The 8,139-nt window shown below is 48.6% G+C and overlaps 1 protein-coding gene across 1 annotated transcript in view; it reads left to right on the top strand.

Moving 5' to 3' along the window:
• The window catches only part of STK35 (serine/threonine kinase 35), a 73,365-nt gene extending 66,579 nt beyond the window's left edge, over nt 1-6,786 (top strand). The window contains exons 5-6 of the mRNA XM_005568528.5: nt 2,883-3,004; nt 6,525-6,786. The gene's annotated coding sequence lies outside the window, so the exon portion shown is untranslated. The remainder of the gene's footprint in view (nt 1-2,882; nt 3,005-6,524) is intronic.
• The last annotated feature ends 1,353 nt before the right edge of the window (nt 6,787-8,139 follow it).

The raw sequence follows: 8,139 nt of genomic DNA, 5'->3' as shown, positions 1-8,139 counted from the left end.
GCTTCACAAACAAGTCCCCCTTTCTGGGTGTTATGAGAATTTCTCATGAGACACCTATCCTCCTTCTGTTATTACTTATATTATTCCACAGTTGAGGCCACTGAGATTCAGAGACCTTAAGTGACTTACTGAAGTTCACACAGCTGGAAAGGGCAGGGCTGAGATTCAAGGTTATTTATTCCAATTATCTATTGCTGCATAACAGACCCACAATATAATGACTAACACAGGAACACATACTGTGTGCATAAATGTACAGTTTGGGTAGGGCTTGGCAGATAGCTCATCTCTGCTTCTTTTGGCATTAGTTGGGCATGGAGTTTTCTGAAGGCTCATTCACTATGTGTTGGGTGAGTGGTCTCACTGTCCCCTGCGACCTTAGCTGAGTGCCTCTCTATAGGGTCTGGGTTCCTTCTTCACAACATGCTACCTGTCTCCCATCAAGGATTGAACGAGTCAAGAAGAAAGCATTAAAGCCAGGTGCAGTGTTTCACACCTGTAATCCCAGTACTTTGGGAGGCCGAGACAGGAGGATCGCTTGAGCCTGGGAGTTCGAGACCAGCCCGGGCAACATAATGAGACCCCATCTCTAACAACAACAACAACAACAACAACAACAAAAAATAGCCACAGTGCTCTATGATTGCAAGGCAAGCAGGCAGGCAGACAGGCAGGCAGGAAAGAAGAAAGGAAGGGAGGGAGGGTGGGAGAGAGGAAGGGCAGACAAAGAGCTGCCTGGAACTGAAAAGTCCCCATATAGGATCCAAGCAGAATGTTCAGTTCCTGAGTCCTGCAGGGCCCTGGTAAGCCTGGAGGTTAGGATGGAACCAGCTGTTTCCAGAACCTCCCTCCAGAAAAGAGGAGGATGGAGAAGGGACTGGCCCTGGAAGTCCTGAACTGGTCAGGTCGGGGAGCCAAACCACAGAAGTTTCAGGCAGAAATCAGCCTTTCCAATGCCAGACTGCCCCTGACACAGCTGTTCCCCTTAGAAGTCTTGGTTCAGGCCAAGAATCAGGAGCTGCCCTGCTTCCACCTCTCGCCCCCACTGTCAGCATTGCCACCTCCCAAATGTGCTGTGTCCACACACTTCCTCAGCCCCCATGGTCACACGGCAGCTCTGGCCTGGACTGGTGCAGTAGCCTCCTCACTGTCACTGGCCCAATTCTAACACATTCCCACTCAGCAGCCAGAGATCTTTTGAAAGTGCAAATCAAACATCACATCACATCACTTGGCTGTTCAAACATCTGAGGACTTCCTGTCCTTAGAATTAAATTTGAACTCAAGAAACAAAAACAGGCCGGGCGCGGTGGCTCACACCTGTAATCCCAGCATGCTGGGAGGCCGAGGCAGGTGGGTCACTGGAGATTAGGAGTTCGAGACCAGCCTGGCCAACATGGTGAAACCCCGTCTCTACTAAAAACACAAAAAATTAGCATGATGGTGTGCTCCTGTAATCCCAGCTACTCGGGAGACTGAGACAGGAGAATCGCTTGAACATGAGAGATGGAGGTTGCAGCGAGCCAAGACTGCACCACTGCACTCCAGCCTGGGTGACAGAGCGAGAGTCCGAGAGAGAGAGAGAGAGAGAGAGGAGAGAGAGAGAGAGAGGAGAGAGAGGAGAGAGAGAGAGAGAGAGAGAGAGAGAGAGAGAGAGAGAGAGAGAGGAGAAAGAAAGAAAATAAAGAATTAAAAAAGAAGAAAAAAGAATTAAATTCGAACTCTTCAAACTCAAACTCTTACAAGACAGTGCTACATCTCACCTTTGCCCTCCCTGCTCCCTCTGCCTGGAACCATCTCCTACATCTATCTGTGCTTGGCTGGTTCCCTCTTGTCCTTCTGGTCTCAGTATGGAGGTCGCCTTCTTGGAGAGGTGCTCTGACCACGTGGTTCAAATCAGTCCCGACCCCCACCTTAGATCTTTATTATCTGGTGACATCACTTTATTTATTTATTTATTTATTTATTTGTTTGTTTATTTGCTTGCTTGCTTGCTTTTTTCTTTGCTCTCCTCTACGGGGCCCTGGTCTCTTGAGCTATGTCCCAAGTATCTGGGTCAGGGCTTGGCACAGAGTAGATACACAATAAGCAGAGTGAGAATCGAATGAACACACACACCTCACTTGGAGTGCTCTCACCCATGTGCACTCAATCATATGCTGAGACCCTCTGTCACACTTGCAATCACAGACACACACTTCTCCACCCCTAGACACATCCTTCCCGGGAGCTCCGAGATGCGTGAGCGCCTGTAACCAGGGATGCTGCCGCCCCCTCCTGGAAAGATTGGGAAAGTACAGCCAGAGTCTTTCTGGGAAACCACTCCAATGCTAACCTCAGGCTAATCCTAACTCCCCTTCCTTGCAGATAGCTGTCCCTTCCCAGGCAGGGTCTTCAGATCATTTCTGATATTTGGCCTAGGGCCTGGGCTGTATGTTCTAACCAGGTGCGAAGGAAGGAAGGGAGGGGAGGAAAGGGGAGGGAAAGGGAGAAAAGAGGAAGGGAAGGGAAGGGAGAAAAGAGGAGGGGAGGGGAGGAAACTGTGACGCAGGTGAGTAAGAGCATTCACCTCTTTCCCTCTCCAAGGCTCAGTTTCAGGATCATTGTCACAGTTCTGAAACGAATTATTTGCAATAATTGTTTGTACATTCATAGGTTGGAACAAGGTATGAAGGGCCTTGAATGCCAGAATGAAGCCTTGGATTTTATCCTGCAGTTGTTGGGAGCACTAAGAGTTTTTGAGCAAGAGAAGGACAGGATCAGAACTGTGCTTTGGAAACATGTACCAGCCAGTGTGCATTCATGCATTCATTCATTCATTCATTCATTCATTCATTCATTCATCTAACCAAAATGTGCCTTAAACATCTGTCGCATGCCAGGCCCTGGGAATGCAGCAGTGACCAGAGGTGCTGTTGGCCTTCGTGGAGCTCATGGTCTCCAGTGACATGTGTGGGAGTGGACACTTGGACACAGAGGAGGCATCATCCCAGTCCTAGGCAAGGTGAGTCCTGGGGCAACATAAGCCTCACATAGGTGCCTCAACTTCTGCCCTGTATGTAGACAGAGCAGGGTAGGAGTCAGCTAAGCCACTGATTTAAGTACAGACCCCGGGGCAGGGGCAAGCCTGTTGGTCCTCAGCTCCCATTCTAGGTCGTGAGAGGCCAACTTGACCAACGCAGGAGCTGTATCTGTTGATCCCCCTCCCCAGTCAAATAGATGCAAATAACATGCAAGAGGTCCGAATTTAAAATATGCTGGTGTTAAATAAATGTATTATGGTCTGCCTGCTGCAATTATAGTCAAACTCAACATGTAGGATGTGACCCACATGAAATACTGAGCCGATTTTAGTATCAAACAGCATACTCACTTTGGAGACAAGAAGAGGCAGAGGCCCAGGGACGCACCATATGGAGAGATGCATACACAGGCAGGTGTTCGTGAATTTACTGCATTCAGGAAGTGAGAAGAAAAAAGAGACAGATTTCATTTTCAGCCAAGGCTGGAGTTGTGATCCTTCCTTTGAAGGAACATGGACAAGGAGCTAGAAGTCCTAGGTACTAGTCCCCACCATGGCCACTTGGTAGGTGTGTCAATTCTAACTAGCCACTGTATTCTCATCTGTACAATGGGCCCAATGACAGGGAAGCATGAAGGAGACCATGGAGGCGTCTTAGGTTGGGATCTCCAGAAGTTGACCTTGAACCAAGGATTCCTGTGAAAATGACTCACTGTGTGGGAAGTATTTCCAGGAACAGCTGTTGGAGGTAGGGGAAGTAGGCAGGGCCAGCAAGGGTATGTTATCGCCAAGCCCCACCAGGTCAGTCCTGCAAAGGAGGTGGCTTAGGTCATACCTCAGAGTTGGCCCATTTGGGGGGCAAAGGAGCTGGGGTATTTATACTCCTGTGCTCATCAGTAATTAGAGGGAGTAAATTCCCCTCTGGAGGGCATACCTTTCTAGGCACTTCCAGCTCTCCACACATGCAGGCATTTTAATATGTTAAAAATGACTGTGGAGCTGGACTCTGCCTCCCAGTGCCTGATGCTGCAGGAGTGGAAGCCTCCCGGGGCATGAGATGGAGAGAGGGTAGTCCAGCAGGCTATTAACTGTCCTCTGAAAGACACAGGTGCTGGCTGCTGGGAGTGAGAGCATCATGGGAGCTACTCTCCCCATACACAGTATGGGACCCAAGGGATGGTCTACTCTAGGACGGGAAGTGCTTTGTAAACTGTGAAGTGCGGTACTGGGATTGAGGAGGGTCCTCATCTGGAACTTCCTGCAGCTCACTGATGTGTCTCAGGCAAGTTGTCTCTCATCATGGGTCTATTTCTTCCTGGGTAATTGAAGGCAACAACACACACGGATTGTCATGGGTGGAGGGGTGTGATGAAATGGTAACCACTCTGGTGGTGAGGCTGTGGAGAGGCGTGCACCTTTATGCACTGCTGGTGGGAGTGTAAATTGGTGTAACCTTCTAGGGAGGGCAATGTGGCAATGTCTATCAGATTACAAATTCACAAATCCTTCAACCCAGCAGTTGTATTCATAGGATTTTGTCCTACAATAGATACTCACACATGAAACAACAAGAAAAGCTTATCCGCTGCAGCTTTGTTTGTAATAGCAAATAAATGAAAACAACCTAATTGTTAAATAAATTATACATACTTATGAAATGAAATATCCTACAACAATAATAACAGTAAAAAGGAGAATGAGGGCCGGGCGCGGTGGCTCAAGCCTGTAATTCCAGCACTTTGGGAGGCCGAGACGGGCGGATCATGAGGTCAGGAGATCGAGACCATCCTGGCTAACATGGTGAAACCCCGTCTCTACTAAAAAATACAAAAAACTAGCCGGGCGCGGTGGCGGGCGCCTGTAGTCCCAGCTACTCGGGAGGCTGAGGCAGGAGAATGGCGTGAACCCGGGAGGCGGAGCTTGCAGTGAGCTGAGATCCGGCCACTGCACTCCAGCCTGGGCGACAGAGCGAGACTCCGTCTCAAAAAAAAAAAAAAAAAAGGAGAATGAGGAAGTGGCCTCTGTACTGTTACTGGATGATCTCCAAGCCCTACAGTTAAGTTATAAAAAAGCAAGATAAAGAACTACATATGATATTTATTTAACAAATTCTTCTACAGCCAGGTATTGTCTTAGGTGCTTTACAAATATGAATTCACTTAGTCCTCCTGACACTCCTGAGATAAATATTACTATGTCCATTTTACAGATGTGAAAACTGAGGCACACGTTAAGTAATTTTTTAAAAAAATAGGTGTGCACCACCATGCCCAGCTAATTAAAAAACATATATATATATGTGTGTGTGTGTGTATGTATATATATATATATATATATATATATAGAGAGAGAGAGAGAGAGAGAGAGAGAGAGTACATATGGGATCTTGCTATGTTACCAGAGCTGATCTTGAACTCCTGGGCTTAAGCTATCCTCCTGCCTCCCATTGTATCATTCTTATGCCTTTCCGTCCTCACAGCTTAGCCCCCACTATGAGTGAGAACATATGATGTTTGGTTTTCCATTCCTCAGTTACTTCACTTACAATAATGGTCTCCAACTCCATCCAGGTTGCTGCAAAGGACCTGTGCCTTTGTTTTACTAGGTTGTATTTCCTCTCTGTAGCTGAAGATTACTCCTAACTAATCATAACTCCATTTCCCAGTGATTGGTTTAAGGAGGGAACGCAGCCCAATTCTGGCCAATGAGATATGAGGGGATGTCTGCTAGGGAACTTCCAGGCAAGATTTTCTCACTGATGAAAAGGGATGTCCGGGGAGGCCATCTCCTCTGCTTCCTGAAGTCACGGTGAAGCTGTGGATGGAGCAGCCACCTAGTGATTGGGAGAGTCCAAGCATGAAGTCAGAGGCCCACACACTGAGGACGGAGGAATGAGAAGACAGGCATAACCTGGGACCCTACAGTCACTGGGCCACTGAGATAACCAACCCTGGGCATCTTGATTGGTGTGATGATAGACATCTTTACTGCTGAAGGCAGTGGATCTCAAACTGGAGTGGGTATTAACATCACCTGTTAAAGCACAGGTGGTTGGACTCCACCCCCAGAATTTCTGATTCAGTAGGTAAAGCCAAGAACTGGCCTTTCTAACAAAGTGATGCTGATGCCAGCTGGTCTGGGAACTGCACTTGGAAAACCATCAGTATAAAGCATTTTAAGTTAGAGTTTTCGTTCATTAACAAAGGAAGCAGCCAGGCATGGTAGAGCTCACCTGTAATTTACATGCAGCTGCTCTGGAGGCCAAGGCAGAAGGATCACTTGAGCCCAGGAGTTTGAAGCCAGCTTGGGCAACATAGAGAGACCCCCATCTTTAGTTATTTAAAAAGCCAGAGGCATCCTGTGACCTTGAGTGATGTGCCTTTCAAATCCTCTGGAGTAAGGGGTGCCAGGGTTTGGGAATCAGAGCACCAGAACAGGGGCCAGGAGCCCAGGATTCTCCAACCCTCCTTGTGACCTTGTGTAATTCATTTCTTCTCTGCAGGGTCTGCTCCCATCTGTCATGGGAAAGAGGTCAGATGAGACCACAGCTAACTTTCCTTCTGGCTCCGACACTCTATGTACCAGGATTCTCCAGAACGGAATGTCTGACCTTGGGGATTCTAGCAGGATCAAGTCAGGTCCCCTTCATCATCCCCTCTCTCCCTCTCATGCCCCGGGAGGCTTCCACTCCTGCAGCTTCAGGCACTGGAAGGCAGAGTCCAGCTCCACAGTCATTTTTAACATATTAAACTTCTGGACAGAAAGCTCATTTGAAGCCTGTGTTTTTGCCGGAAGAAGAGGAGCCAGAGCCAAGCCTCTCCCCACGGGGGTTTCATCTCCCCGGCTTGAGCAGAAATGCGTCGTCACAAGCCAGCATCCGAGAGGCACGGTGCCCAGGCCTGTGGGACCACTCCCTAGGGGTTCTGAATATGAAGTCTAAACAGACTTTGGCAGTTTCTGCCTATGTATTCAATCAACCTCTGAGTACTGTCTTCCACCCACTAAGTGTCATTCAAATCTGCCAGGCTCACTATCTCTTTGCCCCAGATTCCTGGAACAGGCTCAAACAGGTCTCGCTGCCACCGGCCTTGCCCCCTGTGCCCTCCTGCCCCACTCCTAACACCTGATATGGCCTTTGGATAAAGTCTAGACTCCTGAGCGTGGGAGACCCACAAGGCCCTTCAGTCTGGCCCCTGCCACCTTCTGTGGCATCCTGTACCCTCTGTGCTCCAACCGAACCAAAGTACTACAGTTTCTGGAACACACTGGGCTCCCTTTCATCTCTGAGCCTTTACACATGCTGTGTCCCCTGCATGGAACACAGAGCTCTGCAGCTTACCTCCCTTCAAGCAGCACCCCCAGGTCTCAGTGGGGATATCATTCCAGGCAGGACCAGATACATGATTTGTGGGACTTAGTGCAAAATGAAAACGTTCAAAATTATTAGGAATTTCCAGATGGCAACAGCAAAGCATTAAAGCAAGTTTAGAGGCTGGGTTTGGTGGCACACGCCTGTAATCCCAGCTATTCAGGAGGCTGAGGCAGGAGAATCACTTGAACCTGAGAAGTGGAGGTTGCAGTGAGCTGAGATCGCACCACTGCATTCCAGCCTGGGTGACAGAGTGAGACTCCATCTCAAAAAAATAAAAATAAAAATAAAAACCAAGTTTAGGTCTCTTCCAAGGGTGGGGCCCGTGTGACCACACAGGTCATACGCCCACGAAGCCAGCCCTGCTCCAGGCTGTCGCCCCCGAGCGTCCACCCATGGCCTCCTCTGTGCCCCCACAGCCCTCTGCGTGTCCTTGTCTCAGTACTGATTGCCTGCAGTGGGTTTGTCTATTTTTCTCCTCCTGCTAGATGATGAATACCACGGGGTAGGACTCCCTTCTGTCTTGTTCCAGGTATGTCCTGGATGCCTGGCAAAGAGCTGGCAAAGTAGGCACTTCAAAACTATTTGTTGAATTGCCATTCAATGCGTAAACAATCTGTTCAACAAATGTTTTTCCAGAGCCTCTGATGTGCCAGGCACAATCCTAGGTGCTTGGACTACATCAGTGAACCAGAGTCCCTCGCTCCTAAGAGTGTACATTCCAGTAGGGAAGACACACAGTACACGC

This window comes from Macaca fascicularis, chromosome 10, assembly GCF_037993035.2.
Source record: "Macaca fascicularis isolate 582-1 chromosome 10, T2T-MFA8v1.1".
Classification (NCBI taxonomy): Eukaryota; Metazoa; Chordata; class Mammalia; order Primates; family Cercopithecidae; genus Macaca; species Macaca fascicularis.
Note: the sequence above shows the minus strand (reverse complement) of the source record. Positions and strands in the feature narration are given on the sequence as shown.